This window comes from Apium graveolens, chromosome 10 (genome assembly GCF_009905375.1).
Source record: "Apium graveolens cultivar Ventura chromosome 10, ASM990537v1, whole genome shotgun sequence".
Taxonomy (NCBI): Eukaryota; Viridiplantae; Streptophyta; class Magnoliopsida; order Apiales; family Apiaceae; genus Apium; species Apium graveolens.
The window spans coordinates 15036905-15054644 of record NC_133656.1 but is presented as its reverse complement, the minus strand read 5'-3'; positions in this window follow the sequence as shown (position 1 = coordinate 15054644).

The following is a 17740-nucleotide window of genomic DNA, read 5'->3' as shown; positions in this document are numbered from 1 at the left end:
TAGAGTCAAAAACTTAAAGGTCCGTGGGGACTCGAAGCTGATCATATCCCAGGTAAAGGGAGAATTTGAGGCAAGGGATGATACGATGGCTAAGTATGTCCGCCTAGTAAGGGCTGTGATGACCCAATTTAATGAATGTCATGTTGAGCACATTCCAAGGGAAGAAAATGCTAAGGCGGATGCGTTATCAAAGTTTGCTTCATCGGAGATAGAAGAAAGTTCAGGAAGTGTGTACTTCCGTGTTTTAAAGACTAGAAGCATAGATGTTAAACTTGTGGCTCCTATAGGCCTGGGGACGTCGTGGATTGATCCTATTACGACTCACATTCAAACCGGTTGGTTGCCAGGCGATGCAACTGAAGCACGAAAGTTAACTGTTCGGGCACTAAGGTACTTTTTAATAGATGGGATTCTGTATAGAAGATCTTTCGTGGTTCCTTATTTAAGGTGTCTCAGGCCTGATGAGGCACGCTTGGCTCTTGAAGAAGTGCATGAAGGCATTTGTGGACAATACTTGGGGGGCAGGGCTTTGGCTAATAAGATAACTCGTTTAGGCTTTTATTGGCCAGAAATGATGGCTGATGCCAAAGAATATATGAAGAAATGTGACCGCTGTCAGAAGCATGCACCTGTTGTTAGACAACCCCCCGAGATGCTGACCTCTATCAACTCGCCCATTCCTTTTGCTATGTAGGGAATGGATATTTTGGGGCCTTTTCCCATGGCCACGGCACAAAGGAAGTTTCTGATTGTAGCCATTGATTATTTCACCAAGTGGATTGAAGCCAAACCCTTGGCCAAGATCACAACTAAGCAGGTTGCACAATTCCTGTGGGAAAACATTATGTGCCGATATGGAATTCCCCGTATCCTCGTCACTGACAATGGAACACAATTCAACAATGAGGAATTCAAGAAGTATTGTCAAGAAAATGAAATTGAGTTACGGTTCACCTCTGTGGCTCACCCACAAGCCAATGGGCAAGCGGAAGTAGCAAATCGAATAATCCTGGATGGACTAAAAATGAGGATCGAGAAGTCAAGAAATAACTGGGTGGATGAGATACTTCCCATATTATGGGCCTATAGGACTACCTGTAGAGTCACGACAGGAGCGACGCCCTTCATGTTGGCATATGGGGCAGAAGCAGTAGTTCCTGTGGAGATATCACATTCCTCTCCAAGGATTCAGGCTTTCAATGCAGAAGAAAATGAGGCAGGGCAGAGGTTAGCCCTGTATCTAATTGATGAAGTGCGAGATGAGGCACATGCAAAGATAGTGGAATACCAGAAAAAAGCTTCGTTTTATTACAACCTAAGGGTTAAAGAAAGATTCTTCAAGCAAGGAGATTTGGTATTAAGGAAAGTGGAAGCTTCTGGTGTAGGACAGAAAGGAAAACTTGCCCCAAATTGGGAAGGGCCGTACAGAGTCAAGAGCGTTCAGGGTAGAGGAACCTACAAGCTGGAGACTATGGATGGTTTTGAAGTCCTAAGAACCTGGCACACACAAAACCTGAACGTTTACTACGTGTAAGATAGTCGAAGTACAATTCTCACTTGTCATTGTGACAAGTAGGTTTAAAAGCACCTTGAAGCTTTGCTTGCGTAGGATTTTATATTCCAGTAGAATTTACATTGTCTAGTTATTATTGATTAGGGTCGAACCCATACTATGTAAGGTTTTGGAAAACCAGACTTCATATTAAAGAGTTTGAAATTATTTCAGTCTAAGGATGTTTAAAGTTCAAATGCATATTGAGTATTGTAAAGATAAAGTAGAAAGAGGCAAGTAAGGAAATCAACATATGTAATAACCCCGAAGGGTAACAAGTTCTGACATAAACAAAGTTCACATATTATCTAGAAAGAAGATATACATAAAAAAAACTTAGGCCTCGGAAGGCTCGGATTCTTTGGAACCACTATCCGAAGTCTCCTCGGACGTCTCAGTCGTCCCCTCAGAAGTCCCCGTAGAGGTTCCATCAAAACCGCCTTCGGATGCTTTGGATGATGCGGGAGATACTAGATTCTGAGACGCAGCCCTTGGAGGCTCTTCCACCCTGACCTTCTTCACAGCAGGCGCAGAATCTTCTTCGGAAGAAGTCTCCTCCTCCCCAGAGCTGGACTCCAGTTCTTTCCTCTTGTGGCCTGGGCTCCCTGAAGGGCCGTCTTTGATCAAATCAGCAAGCTTTTCAGTAACACCCCCAAGCTCCGGAACTCGCACAGGGCAAGGAAAGGAGGACTGCTCGAGGACTTCTGGAAATTCATCTTGGATGGCCTCCACAGCAGCATCCCAGCCCTCTTTATAGCTAACTGGGTGTAGGAGGGCATCGTGCTCCACCATCAAGTCCTTAAACTCCTGGGTGTCCATCCAGCTGTCAAAAGCTTTATCCTTCTGAGCCTTCAGAATAACATTTTCAGCCCGGGTCGTTTCCAGGTCAGAAGTGGAAGAGGCCAGTTGAGCTTCAAGGGCCTCTATTCTCTGGTTGGCCTCCTCCAACTTCTTGTTAGCATCCTCCAGGCCAATCTTCCAAGCCTTAGCTTGGTGAATCACCCCTTGGAAATGGGCGTTAGCCTGCAAGAGAAGTAGCAAAAGTATGAGAAAAGAAACATAAAAAGGCAAGTATGAAGGGCATAGGAAAAGGATGTACCGTCGCTAAAGCCTGGGCTCCGAAAAGCTCATTCCCCTCTAAGTCCTGTTGAAGGACAAAGTCTTGATAGTCTACCGGGGAGATGGAATGCTTAGACCATTCCTTGGACAGCGCCGTGCTGTCAATGATTGAATCCTTGCCCCGAATCCCCCAAGCAGGTTGAAAATAGGCCCCTGGCCTCTGCTTGGTGCGCAAAACTTGGCTGGGGCCTTCCTCGCCTGGTTCCATTGCTTGGAGGAGGAACTCAGGGAAGCGGTCACCAAGGCGTGGGTCTTTAAAGACCTTTCCAGCCCGCTTCATCCTGGTTGTCTCCAGGTCTTTAGGCTTGGTAGCCTCCTCAATCTTCTCAGCCACTGCGACAAGCGAGATAAGTTGAAGAATCAGCGGAATAAAAAATAAAGGAAATTAAAAAGAGGTAAGGAAGGAAACTTACTTTTCTTAGGGACGGGCGAGAGGCCGCGTTCTACCAGGACGGTCTCCCGGATAAGGTCCCAAGAATGGGAAGTCCCATTATCTTGCATAAGGAGGTTGAAAGCTCTAGCCTCCTCCTCAGAAAAAGTTATATCATTTGGGCTCCCATCGACGGCCAGCCCAAGGGACGACCGAAATAGGGTGCCCCAATCTCCACCCTCCCAAACGATGAACAAAAAATCTTTCTTCCACCCCAAGTTGTTGTCAGGGATGGACTTCCCGTTCACAATGTGGGGAATAATGGGGCGCTGGTTTAGAGAAACCCAACCCGGACTTTTATCAGGGCTGTTTTTGAACTGGAAAATTTTCCTGAAAACGGCAACGAAAGTAGGGACATTGTGCTTGGCACATTGTGACAAATAGTACAGAATAAGCCTCCAAGAATTAGGGGGAGTTGGCAAGGGCTGATGCCCACATCAGCCAGTAATAGAGGAATGAACGGATGAAAAGGGGGTCTGATACCTGCCCTTAGAGTATCCCTATAGACGCATAATACGTCCTTCTTCCACTGGCAGGCCCTATCGGCCGGACCTGCAAGAACCAGCTTAAAAGTTTCCTTGATTTTGAAGCAGCTACTCAACTTTTCCAGCTCCTTGGGATCCCGTAAAGCACTAATATGGTCGTGCGCATCCAGATGCGCATCAGACGGGTACTCATCCCCTCGAGTGTTGATCATGTCGATTAAAGAAGTGTACCTTGATCGAATGGGGAATTCGTTGGACTTTCTAGCCACGTTCATTTTGGCCAAGCGAGTCATTTTCTTGTCAGCCATCTGAAAAGGGGGGGGCACATAGACATGTTATCCTAAAAAAAAGAAGCACATAATGGAAAAGAAGACATAAGAAGTAAAGGGAGGGATTTTACCTGAAGAAGCGCTCCTAAAAAAGGCTTTGAGCTCCGACTTGCTGTTATTGCTCTGAGAAACTTAGCAGGAGGAGAAAGAAGAAAAACTTAGAAATGAGAAAGTGAGCAGTAGTAGCCTCTCCTTACTCCTTTATATAAGAGGAAAAGGGAAGTTGAAGGGACGAAAGCCCATTAAGGAAAGAGGCCCAAAGAAAAAAGCCCAGAAAAAAGGAATATTCCAGAATAATTCCAAGGAATTCTAGAGAATTCCAAACAAATAAAGAGGCCCAGTAAGATTTGAGGCCCAATGAAGAGGCCCAATAAAGAGGCCCAATAAGATTAAAGGCCCAATGAAGAGGCCCGGTAAAATAAGACCCAATAAAGAAGGCTAGGCCCAAATCCAATTAGGATTTGGAAAGTGTAATAACCTAAATTGTATCCCTAAAAGTTGTAAGGCCCAATGAAGTTAGCTAGTGGAAGACCAGAATTCAGGTCGAACTCCAGGTCGTGAATCCTGCCCGAAATCTTTCGAGTAGGCACCCGAAAATAACGGGTAAAAAAGACCAGAATTCAGGTCGAACCCCAGGTCGTGAATCCTGCCCGAAATCTTTCGAGCGGGCACCTGAAAATAACGGGTAAAAAAGACCAGGATTCAGGTCGAATTCCAGGTCGTGAATCCTTGCCCGAAATTTTTCGACTAGACACACGAAAATAACGGAAATAACAGGACTGGATTGAGGTCGAAGCTTCGACCAGGAATGAGGTCGAAATGAACCAAGTATTTTTCAAGAATGGGGTTTAAAACCTAGACTAAAACCCAGGTCAAAAATTGACTAGGATCCTGGTTGAAAACCAGGTCGTGAATCCTAGTCAAAATCCTTCGACCAGGAAGCATGAGAAATAGAGAATTTTCGAACAGGATTTAGGTCGAAACATTGACTAGAATCCTGGTCGAAATCCTAGTCAAAAAGTTCAAGACCAGGAATTGAAAAGAGGGGTAAGTTTTCGACCCAGATCCAGGTCGAAAGTTCGACTAGGATCCTGGTCGAATTCCAGGTCGTGGATCCTAGTCGAACTCCTTCGACCAGGATTGCAAGACTGACCCATATTTTCGACTAGGATCCAGGTCGAAATTTCGACTAGGATCCTGGTCGAAAAAGGGCTGAAAATCTGAAAAATCCCAGAAAAATAAGGATAAATTCCAGAAATCAAGGGAAAAAATCCAGAAAATTAAGAAAAAATCCCCGAGTCAAGGGAAAAATTCCTGGAAATTAAGATAATTCCTGAATAAAGGGAATAAAATTAAATCATTGTAAACGTGTAGGTCGCTCCACACTTTACGCAAAACGATATCCAGTAAGGGAATAAATGAACTTAACTTTCGCGAAATCTTATACGATTTCTCAAAAGTTGGGGGGCAAATGATAGGGATGAATAAATCCTGATTAAATAATCAGTTATTACAGTTTGGGCTCCAAGGCCCAATAAGAAGATGTATGACATTCAGACCAGAAAGGTTAATATATTGATCAGGCCTGATAGACCGGATCAGGCCTGATGGGACAAAGAAGGCCCAAAAATCCTGATTATTTATTAATTTCATAATTAATAAATATAATTAATAAATAAGGGAGAAAAAAAGCTATTAAGATAAGTCCTAGTGGGGATATAAATCCTTGTAAATTGGCCTCAAGGGGACCGAAAAGGATAAGGAATCAGTTTCCTACTATCTAGGACTCCAAAGTCCATTCTAATTATGAGACTTGCCCACCAAGTCTCCTATACCAAGTCCAATTGAAGGACTCCCAACATCTATATAAGGGGTCTCACCCCACAAATCAGAACTACATTTTTTGGCTTGATTCTCTAATTCACAGAGATACGTAGGCATCTCGTAAAGGCAAAATTAAGCTACGAAACACAAGAGCAACCATTAAAGGCCTTGAGCTCACGTACCTTAGTAATAAATACAGCAATTATATTTATTAGTTTTTTATCCATAACAGGTATTTTCTTCTTGCTAACTGATTTAGCAGAAGTATAGTGAATTGTTTCAGAGAAAATAGAGTTCAATGATTGTTGTGCATTTTCCCTATCTGATGTAGACTGAAGTTTTGTTTCTTTAAGGTCTACTCTCAGTTTGTGGCAACTCTTCATCACTTTTAAATTGCAAGGGATGCAGCCAAACTTATCACAGAATGAGTAGGGATCATTTAAATCTGCTTCATTGTATTTGCAAACTCCTAAAATTGGCTTACTACAACCTTTTTACAAAGGTGAGTTGGATGATTTCCAGAGCCACATTTTTCACACTTCTTTCCAGGAGTATCTGCAACGTAAGTCAAATTATTGCTTTTGCTTATCCCTATTCTCCCATTTCTATTTTTCTTCTTCTTTCTTGCATCTTCAATCTTTGTTTCTTTGACAGGAGTCTTGGTGCTTTGATTGTCCATTAGATTTTCTTCAGCCTTGGAAGATTGAGTTGAATTTGCATTTTTCTTTTCATTATCCTCATATGCACTTTCTTGCTTGATGATCAATTATTCTTCACTGAAGTTCACTTCACAAGTCTTGAACACAGGTGACCCAACATTTCTCAGCATTGCTGGAACATTTTCACTGTCTATTGCTTTTCCTCTGTCATTTATGTTTTTCTTTTTGTTGTTCAAGGCATCATAATCAAGACCAATAGCAATGTTTGCACATGGTTTGTTTTTCTCATGGTACTGACCAACCAATTCAGATATATTCCTGAGGACTTTAACTTTACTTCATTTTTCTCCAGTTTTTCCCTTAGCACAGCCTCAATCTCATTTGCACACTTGAGCTTGTTCTTCAGATAACCATTTTCTTGTTTCAAGGCTTCAAGCTCCACTATCAATAATTCAGTTTCTTGTTTTTCACTTTCAAGCTTCTCATTCAACTTTGTTAATCTGCTAACTTCTTCATTAGCAGCAACCATGCTTGTACGAATGTGAAACATTTCTGTGCTCATCTTTTCAATAGTTTCCTTATATTGATTCACATTTAAATAAGTGGAGGTAAGAGTTGGTACCTGTGATTTAGATGAGGATGATTCTCCTTGCTCCAAGGCCATGAGTGCATAGTTTCCAAGTTCTTCATCTTCATCATTTTCAGAGTCATCCCAACTTTTACCTTCTATAATATAAGCTTTATTTTGTTGTTTCTTCAGAAGAGCTTCATACTTTGCTTCAAGTTCAAGATAAGATTTATCTTTCTTTGCCTTCTTGGGTTTCCTGCATTATGTAGCAAAGTGGCCTAGTTCATCACAACTGAAGCACTTTATCTTAGATCTGTTAGCAAATCCAGTTTTGTAGCCATTCTTGCTATCGGATTTGTACTTCCCTTTTTCCTTCCAACTGCTGTCATTGTTGAAAGACTGTCCTTTACTTTTGAAGTATCTTGGCTTCTTTACTCTAATGTTAGAGAATTTTTTAGCCAAATAGGCCATTGACTGATCTAGCTCATCCAGTTCTTCAAGAGTATAGAACTCATCTTTTTCCAGTTCCAGAATGACTTGTTCCTATGAGTCATTTGTTCTTTGCTCACTTGTTGAGGCAACTGGAATTTGAGATCTTGGTTCATAATTGGATGTTTGGCTTTCATTTACAATTAAAGAACTTGAGCCATCCACAACATGTCCTTGACCAGATCTAAACAATTACCTTTGAATCATCTCTAGTTTATATGTTTTGAGAATTCCATATAGAACTTCCAGAGTTATTCTGCTCAAGTCTCTCCCTTCCCTGATTGCTGAGATTTTCTGTTCCAAATGATCAGGGAGAGTAAGCAAGAACTTTATATTTACTTCTTCAGCTTCATAGTATTTGTCATGAAGCTGCAAGTCATTTATCAGCTTGTCGAATCTTTCAAACACATCAGCAATGCTTTCCTTTGGCTTAGCCATGAAACCCTCATACTGTGAAATCAGTATCCTTCTCTGATTTGACCTAACTTCCTCAGTTCCCTCACAGAGTATCTCAATATTTTCCCATGTTTGCTTTGTAGTGTCGTAATTGACAATGTTATTGTACATCACATTATCAAGTGACTCAATCAATATTAATTGCAAGTTGCTATCCTGGGAAACTTTCTCCTTTTCAGGGTCACTATACTCAGAAGGATCTTTTGGAGCATAATGAGCTGGAATAACCATGTCTCCATCTGTAGATTCCTCAAGTCTAACCATAGGAATGAAGGGTCCATTCTTGAGGATCTGAATGTAGAGTGGATTGGTTATCTTGATGAATAGCATTATTTTCTTTTTCCAAAGAGTGTAGTTAGCTTTGTCAAAGGTAGGAATTTTGATGCTACTAATTTTCCGTGTATTCATTCTTCCAAGATCTTGAATCTGTTTACTTTCAGATTTTGCTCTGATACCACTTGTTAGGAAATGAATAACACGCAGAGGGGGGGTGAATGTGTTTTACTGTTTTTAGGCTTTTCTTGAATGTTTATGGTTGAACAAAGTAAATTAATTCTTGTAGTGAAATGTGTTCATGCAGAATTTGAGCTTGCAGAAAATAAAGAACACAAATCTTCAAAACTCACTTAATTTTTATATTAAAATTAAAACTGTTTTGCTACAAAATTTCTAGGCTCTTTGTTGATAAAGAGCTTAGCTTCTTCTTGGGAGTGTTACAAGAAATTTGATCTAAATTGTTACAACTGACTAAGGACCGGTGTTAACTTTATAACTCAGTTAACTGCTGGTTTACACGGTGTGTAATACGAGATGCTATTAGCTTTTCTAAACTTTCACATGTCGTTTCTATATATAGAAAAGTAGATCTTCCATTTTTGGCTTAACATATCTTTAGCATCCCGTGTTTACTTTAATATTCCTCTGTCAGTTAATCTTTACCATTGATCTTGCACATTCTTCAAGCTGTTTTTTGTAGACTTGTCAATCCAGCTGTTGGATTGTTTGTTGATTGTTTATCTTAGATATTGAACTGATCTGCACCTTTGTACTTTGAGATTGTACCTCGAGATCTCCAGTTTAGGTCTGTAGAACACTTAACATCTCGATAAGTATATTGGCTTATCGATATCTCTAGTACTCTATATTTAGTTTAGCTTAAAGAGGTCTTCCAGTTCTCTATAAGAGAATTTAGGCTTGTCGAGATCTCTAGTCTTCACATCTTCACTTTGACTTATCGATAACTCTTAGTTCTCTAGTGGCTTCTTGACTTGTCGATATCTCAGAGTTCTCTAGCAAAATTAACTTGTCGATATCTCAGAGTTCTCTAGTGATCTGGTCGATATCTCTGAGTTATCTAGTGAATTTTGACTTATCGATATCTCTGGGTTCTCTAGTGGAGCTTGACTTATCGGTAACTCAAAGTTCTCTAATGAATATAGAATTGTCGATAACTCTGAGTTCTCTAGTGAAGAAATGACTTGTCGATATCTCCAATCTTTAGTTCTTCAATTTGACTTGTCGATATCTCTGAGTTCTCTAGTAGCTTTCCTGACTTCTCGATAAGCCATTTTGGAGTTCTCGAATGACTTCTCTATAACATTAAATCTGTGACTTGTAAAGATCTTGACTTAGAGTATTTTTCTCCAAACAGATTTATTCAACTCCAAGCTTCTTTAAAATTCTTCGAAGGCATGATCTTCTTGATCTTTTTCCAGATAGAATCCTTAGGCTTGATACTTTTTCAGGAAAAAGACTCCAGTCAGCTTCTTTACATATTTACAGACTTTAAGTGTTACAAGTACAAAATGCAGACTAAGATAACAACATAACTTACTCAGGATTGACCCCAAGCTTAGCTGATTACTAAAAATAACAGTTCATTAATCTCTTCCTTAGATCAGATGTCCATTTGGCTTGCTTCATACTTTGATCAGGGACACTAATGATATTGTTATCTTCAGTGATCTTTGACATCATCACTTATATATTACATTTCCTAAGTATAAATAACCTTTTTCTTATTTTATTTTATACAGATATTCATAAACAAACAGTCAAAACATATAATTTATAGAGAAAAACTCGAATATTCGTCGCGTTCTTGAGAATCAAACTTAAAAACGAAGGCGTTACCGAAATCAAAATCAAGCGTATTAATAACCAAATCGAAGCTCGTGAAAAGTACTTTCAAAATCCACCATTAATTTCAGTGCATAAATCAAGGGTATTTTCCTATTTAATTATTTTAATTCAAATTAATTTTTATGATTAGTATATGAAATTTTGATTTTGATGTTGTTTGTATGATTTGATGATTGTATCTTGTAGATAATTTTTTTCTGATCATTTTGGTATATTATATGTTGAATTTGGACTTCAATAACATGTAAAAAATTGAGTTTGATTCCCGAATTAACTAAATTAGGGTTTATAGGTTTGAATGTTCTTAATTGATTTTTAGGTGTTTTTAATCTAAGGGTTATTAGCTTAAATTGATTATACCAATGAATAGATCATTGAAAAAACAAATTCATTGGTATATGTGTGATTAACGGACGATAAATGGAAGGGCTTCGCCGAAAAACATGGAGGAACAATGGCGTAAAACATCAGCGTCTTTTTCCGATAATCGACGAAGTTTTAAACGATTTGAAGTAGGCTGTTGTGTTTCTGGAAGCCTGGAAAGCGTTCGCTGTGATTTTAATGTCGTTCTGGGCATGTTGCGAGGTGGCCGGAAAAGAGCCAGCGTTTGGGGGAGGAAGGTGGTAAAATTCAATTTTGCTACCCAACTTTCCCAGTTTTGCATTTCAGTCCCAAGGATTTTCAAAAAATCACAAAAATAAGATTTATGTTTTAAAACTTTTCAAAAACTATATTTCTTTTTATTTTAATTTCAAAAAATAGTTTTTAATTATTTAAAATTCCAAATTTCATTATTTATTATTCTGAAAATCATTTTTAATTCAAAAATAAATCTAAATTATTTAATTAATTAATTTTAGTGGATAATTGATTATTTAAATAATCTATTAATCTAAATATTAATTGATTAATTAATTTAATTAGTTGTTAATTAATTTTTATTGATTATTTAATTAGATTTAATTATTTCTTTTGATTTTAAAATTTTGAAAAATAGTTTCGGGCTTTAAAATATTATTTTAAATTATTTTCAAGACTCGATAATTATTATTAAATAATTTTAAAGTCACATTCGGGTGTTCGAACCTTATTATTTAATTATAAAATAATTTGTTGACCCATTTTAATTCCGAAAAATATTCAAAATTTCATAATAAATACACCTTTTATCCGTTTAATACGAAACGAATGCCTCTACACTTAGATTAATATTCTGCTTTCATTAAAAATACTTTCGAGACCTAAATCCTTTTGTATCAAAAGATCATTTGTTTATGAGTCATTCTGAGTCGGTTAGCGATCGATAAATACTATTTTTGACCTGATTTCAGTTCTAGAAGTTTCGAGTCCTACCTTTTAATGATTGGACTTATGTGTTACATGAATTATGTGTTCACCTGTTATATGAATAACCCGATAACGTGCTATGTGACCCGTATGCTATCTGTTTATAGTTTCCAACACCATGATTAAGTATAAACGATTGGGTAGACGTCGAGACGTATAGTTACGTCAATCGAGCTTTGTCTTGTTAATTGAAATAATATCTTTTATGATAGATTCACCTATTTCAAGGCATTAAAAGCCAAACAGTGATAGTGAAAGTAAAGTCTTATTGTGTATGGTAATGGAACGAGTAGATACAAATGTTGTGAATATGTTGTGTACTTGATGATCACTTAAACAAAACATCTAAGGAGATTTTACTTAGTGAAATAATGTAGCACTCGACGGATAAGAATTATAGTCCCGACGGATAACTCATTATAGTCATCGACGGATGATCATATCAAGAATTCAAACATCAGTTGAACAGTGAAAGCTAACACACAGCCGTCGAGTTGGATACAAACACATTGTGGAAGCCCATTAACTGGGTAATAGAGGACGAAAAGCAGCAAAGATTAAGACTGTTAGATTTTATATTTGTTCAGTCTTTTTGACTTTGTAATCTTGGTATTATATAAACCAAGAGAGTAGCAAATAGAAAAACAACTGAGATAGCTAAGAAACACAAAAAAACAGAGAAATCTTTGTAAGCATAATCTTTAGCATTTCCTGTATTCTCAGAAGTTCTATTTTGTAAGCAGCTGTGAGCATTTCTGCACACAGAGTCCTCTCGATATATTATATATATCTCTGGTGGAATTGTTTAAATCCAACATAAAGTTTTTAAAGACTCTTGTTTTTAATTACTTGTGTTTTGATTCATTTGAGTTTATATTCCGCATTGTGCTAATCAAAACAAATATATCAATAATCGAGTTGAACATTTTTATTTCAAGAAAAAGGTTCAAGAATTCCATTCAACCCCCCTTCTGTAATTCTTGCTACATTGTCAAGGGACTAACAACAAAGTAGATGTGAGCATAGAATGATGATTGAAGGCTAGAAAGCGAATCAATTGAGGCAAGTATTCCTAAACTTTCTTATGATATATTTCCAGTATTTACTCCTATTCTAAATTTGGAATAGTTAAATGTTTTTATATTTCGCTGCAATTACTCTTAATTATGCAAGTGCCTTTTGTTCTTGTTCCATATTATGAATTATGATCTCTTGAGCAAATACCTATTATTCCAGGATATTTGCGAACCCTGAATCGTGATGGTTTAACCAAAATTGGTTTTCATCAAAATTCTCTACGGACTGGATGGTTACGATAGGTCCAGGGATGGACTGGACCCCTGATATTGGGCCATAGTGCCTGGATACCCGAATGGATCTATACATGTAGGTATAAATATGTACTGTATCCTTACTGATCAGCAGAGTATAGGTGCAAACATTGATTTATTGTCTAGTCTAATTTATTGTTGATCTCCATTAGAGGCATTCCTTCTTGAAAAGTTCTATGATAACAAAACTGGAAATAGACGAGGAAGTTAATAAAGAGGTAATAAAATTGTATCTAGTTGATATAAATTTTAAAAGGTTAGATTCTTATTTTATACCATAACCTGTAAACGATCCGGAATTGAGGGGTTATCTGTATATTTGTTTTAATATATAGGTTTATATTGTTTAAAGTGATTTGGTGACACCCAATCCCGACCCCCAATTTGTGGATATTACAGTTGGTATCAGAGCCACAGGTTATTGGTCCCTGAAATAAGAATAGGTGGAAGTAGGATAGGAGTAATAGGCCATGTAAGATAGGAAAGACCCTAAGTATACTCATATTGAGTTTGAGTTGAGTGTAAATTAAGATTGGCAGGTCCGATATGGATTAGTAAGATCGGATGTTGTTAAGATAAGGGGAAGGCGAATATATTGACGCTATAGATATATTGAGTTCCCATATCCTATAGTTGCGAAGAGTTGATAGCTCGACGGAGACTGGATAAATTACCCTGCTTTTCATATGGTTTTAAAGAAAAATGAGATTGATTCTATTAGAAGTAATTGATGATATCAAACAGAAACTATCAGAAGTTCACATCAGAACTTATATGTCAACGGTTGATGATGAAATCAACAAATGATGAAATATCAACGGATGATAGGATATCAACAGATAATGATTTCAACGGATGGTGATGTCAACGGATAATGAAATCAGTATTTGTCACATCTGTTGATCTTCGAAGAGGAAAAGGAAACAGGTTTTTCAAGACAGTGAAGGACTTTATCTCAGAAGCAATAGTATAGGTTTCCTTGTTGTTAATCGAATAGGATTCCTTATACATTGGTAGTTATGCTCTATATAAAGCATAGTTTAGGTTCATGTTATAAGCATTGCGGTATTGTTATATCTTTCACATAACCTAGCAACTCTCAAGGATATTTGTTCATCTTTTCGAGAGAGTACATGTGTAATAAGTTTTTATCAGTTAGTATAAAAACTGTTGATTCTATTGAAGCTTTGTCGATTAGATTGTATTAACTGTATTCACCCCCTACAGTTGATTAAGGCCCTAACAATTGGTATCAGAGCTTGCTGTTAATGTACAAACAGTTTAAGATCTGAAGATCAATCTACAATGGCAGAAAAAGAAGAAGAGACACAGAATCCGAAACCACAACCCCCAGCTGCATCACAGATAAGCAGTAACATGATTAGACATGAAGCAATCAAGGTGCCTATCCTAAAGATACATGGATATCCAATCTGGAAAGACATGATGGTCATGTGTTTCGAAGCCACGGATCCTGAATACCTAAGCAGGATCTATGATGGTCCTCATAAACCAAGAAGGTGGTTGTTTCTCTTACAGGAGAACCAGAAAAGATGATAGATAAAGACAGAAAGAAGTATACTCCTGAAGATATCTCGTCTATCATGAAGGATATTAAGGTTAGACATATCCTGCACAGCAGTCTTGATAGTGTTATGTCTAATAGAGCCATTGGATGTAAAACAACAAAAGAGTTATTAGATGCTTTAGAAGTAAAGTGTCAAGGTACAAATGCTATCAAGAAGAATAAGAGGACAATACTTACTCAAGTATATGAGCACTTTGACTCAAGGGACAATGAGTCCCTAACTGAGATATATGACAGATTTCAGAAGTTGCTGAATGATTTATCCCTTGTCAACAAAGAATATAATTTGGAGGACTCAAACTTGAAGTTCCTACCTGCTCTCCTTGAAAAGTGGGACTTCAAAGTAACATCAATCAGGGATAACTATAATCTTGATATCACACCTCTAGATGAGATTTATGGAGTTCTGAAAACTCATGAACTAGAGATGGAGCAAAGGAGCAAGAGGAAAGGATCAAAAGCTAGACCGATTGTACTCAAAGTTGAAGAGAAGACAAAGGAGAAAAATGGGAGGAAAAGCTACTCCAAAGGGAAAGCCATGATTGCTAAGTCAGATACTAAATCATCAAATTCTGATGATGACTCAAATCCTGATACTGAATCAGATACTGATAGTGATCACAACAATAATGAAGATATGGATCAAATGGCTACCCTATTGGTTAAAAGTTTCAAGAAAATGGTCTACAGAAACTTCAAGAAAGGGAGAAGATTTTCCAGAAAAGGTTCCAGTTCCTCAAACTCAGATAAAAGGAACAACAGAAAAGGTATTGATTGGAATGAAGCTAGATTTGGAAAACCTGACAAGTCAAAAGAGAGATGTTACATCTGTGATGGACTTGGACACTTTGCAGCTGACTGCAGAAAACCAGAGCTTAGAAGAAACAAGCTTTGATTTCAAAGAAGAGAAACTGGGATGATTCATCAGACTCAGATGATGGGATCAATTATGCTTTCATGGAAAATGCTAATACTGAGGCCAACAATGATGAATTAAAGGTACCTCAGTCTACTCTTGCATTTGATACTGATGATATCTGTAATATCCCATATTTTCAAATATTATTATTATTATTTGGAATTGTTTATGTGATTTTATGTGAATTTTAGTGAATTATATGATAAATGGAATTGATATTTGGGTGTTTATATATGATATTATTTGAGTAAATTAATTTTTATGTGCTCAGAATAAAATTTAGAAAAATTAATCATCTAACAGTCCAAAAATTACCAGAAAAATATCACAAATATCTAAATTTTATTCTGAGCACATAAAAATTAAAATACTCATATAATATCACATATAAACACCCAAATATCAATTCCAGTTATGATATAATTCACTAAAATTCACATAAAATCACATAAACAATTCCAAATAATAATAATAATATTTGAAAATATGGGATATTACAATATCTATGAATTAAGATTATTTCTTAAGTCGATGCATGTTAGTTTTAGGGATCAAACCTTATAGAACAATAAAATCAAGAGTGAAAACTTTGTGCTAAAGAAAAGGAATGATTACCTAGAGATTGAGTTGCTTTCTATGCTAGAAATTCAAAAAGAAAGAGATAATAGTGTTTATTTTAAAGAAAAATTGTTTGAAAAACATGCTTATCTAGAAAAAAAGTAGCTAATAAAAGAGAAGTCATTAAACTTTGGGCTAACTCAGGAAAGATAACTCAGGAAATCTTAGAAAATGGCTGTTGGGGATCAGGATTAGGATATTCAGCTAGATCTAATTCTGATAAGAAAAGTGGAGAAGAAACTGAGAAAACTGAACCAATAAAAACTGATAGTCAGGTCAAATTGAACAAGGTTCAAATAAAGACCATTAAGTTTAATCCAAGTGCTAATAATGTTAAATCAATCCATAAGGAAGGTACTACCTCAGCACCTAGATCAAACTTAACTAACGAAAAGAGTGAACAAGTTCACACAAATTCAGTAAATATTGGTTCAATGACTCAGAAATAGCTTAAGCAAAAGCTGAAGGACTTACACATAAAAGACAAGAGGAAAAGGTCTAGGAAAAATAGGAATGGCAAGGTAGGTGTTAATAAGAATGGAAATTATATGACTCCTCCTAATGCTCCTAAAAAGACTTGTTCAAACTGTGGAAGACTAATCATCGTGCTAATTCTTGCAGGAAGAATAAAGAGATAAAAGTTGTTCCTTCTAAATCAGAGTTTTGGAATAGAATAGCTAGATATTAACCATAAAATCCTTGTTTTCATGGTGGCAGTGTTTGGCACTCTATTTATACATGTAAAAAGTATCACGGTACTGAAACCCTCTTTAGTTAAAGCAAAATCTATTTCTGCATGTATAAATACTGATAGTAAGAATGTTAACATAAATGCTAATATGAAGTCTTGTGCTGCATATGTTAACAAACTTAAAAAGGCCAACGGATCCAAGCAAGTCTGGATCCTTAAAATTACTAACTAATTCAAATTACTGATTGTAGGGTGACATGAGGAATGTTCTAGTCTTTGACAGTGGATGCTCAGGACATATGACTGGTTATAAATCCCTGTTATCAGAATTTGAGGAGAAGGCTGACCCAAGTGTTTCTTATGGAGATGGAAACTTAGGAAAAATCTTGGGATATGGATAAATCAAAATTGGAAATTTCATCATTGAAAATATAGCTCTGGTTGTAGGACTCAAGCATAATCTGATCAGTATGAGTTAAATCAGTGACAGAGGTTACCATGTCAACTTTTATAAAGAGCATTGTGAAATTGTTAGTAAGTCTAATAGCAAGATCACATTGACTGGTGTAAGATATGGTAGTTTATATAAATCCAGGGTCTCCACAAGAATTGATAATTCAGAAGTTTGTCTACTAAGTAGAGCATATGTGGAAGACAGGTGAAACTGGCATAAAAGACTTTCTTACCTCAACTTCAACAATATCAATGAAATTGTGAGGAAAGATCTTGTAAGAGGATTGCCCAATACAGTGTATACTCCTGATGGCTTATGTGATTCATGCCAGAAAGCCAAATAAAGGAAGACATTTTTCAAGAGCACTTGTGATTATTGATGAATATACAAGATACACATGGGTGTATTTTCTACACACCAAGGATGAATCTCCATCCATTCTTCTTGTTCATGTGAGCGAGCTGGAAAAAGGATCAACATACAAAGTGAAGATCATCAGAAGTTATATCTATTGTCAAGAAGAGGTATGTACTTGTGATTATTGATAAATATACAAGATACACATGGGTGTATTTTCTGCACACCAAGGATGAATCTCCATCCATTCTTCTTGTTCATGTGAGGGAGCTGGAAAAAGGATCAACATACAAAGTGAAGATCATCAGAAGTAATAATGGAAATGAATTCAAGAATAGCTCTATGGAAGAGTTCTGCAAACTCCCGGGGATAAAATAAAAGA